The sequence below is a fragment of the Sinocyclocheilus rhinocerous genome, unplaced genomic scaffold (genome assembly GCF_001515625.1).
Source record: "Sinocyclocheilus rhinocerous isolate Xijiao unplaced genomic scaffold, SAMN03320098_v1.1 scaffold38757, whole genome shotgun sequence".
In the NCBI taxonomy this organism is placed as follows: domain Eukaryota; kingdom Metazoa; phylum Chordata; class Actinopteri; order Cypriniformes; family Cyprinidae; genus Sinocyclocheilus; species Sinocyclocheilus rhinocerous.
In genome coordinates this window covers 1-256 of record NW_015649120.1, presented here as the reverse complement: position 1 = coordinate 256, position 256 = coordinate 1, and the positions used below count along the sequence as shown (strand labels likewise).

The 256-nt window shown below is 40.6% G+C and overlaps 1 non-coding gene across 1 annotated transcript; it reads left to right on the top strand.

The window, feature by feature from the left end:
• Positions 1-18: 18 nt before the first annotated feature.
• Positions 19-90, top strand: trnastop-uca (transfer RNA opal suppressor (anticodon UCA)). The gene has a single exon. It is a non-coding gene; the product is annotated as a tRNA-Sec (tRNA).
• The last annotated feature ends 166 nt before the right edge of the window (positions 91-256 follow it).

Here is a 256-nt window from a genome sequence, read left to right as displayed (position 1 = left end):
TTGAGCAGTTGATTTTTTGAGGGTGTAGCTCAGTGGTAGAGCGTTTGACTTCAGATCAAGAGGTCCCCAGTTCAAATCTTTGTGCCCCCTTTGTACTTGTCAGCTTTAGGTTAACCAAAGCCTTTATTTTGACGTGAAGATGTTGCTGTTTGATATTCTCAAAATTAAGGATCCAATTTCCTGTGTGCGTTTTTGATCTAATGATTTTATTTGGCTATAGCTCAGTGGTAGAGCATTTGACTGCAGAGCGTGAGGT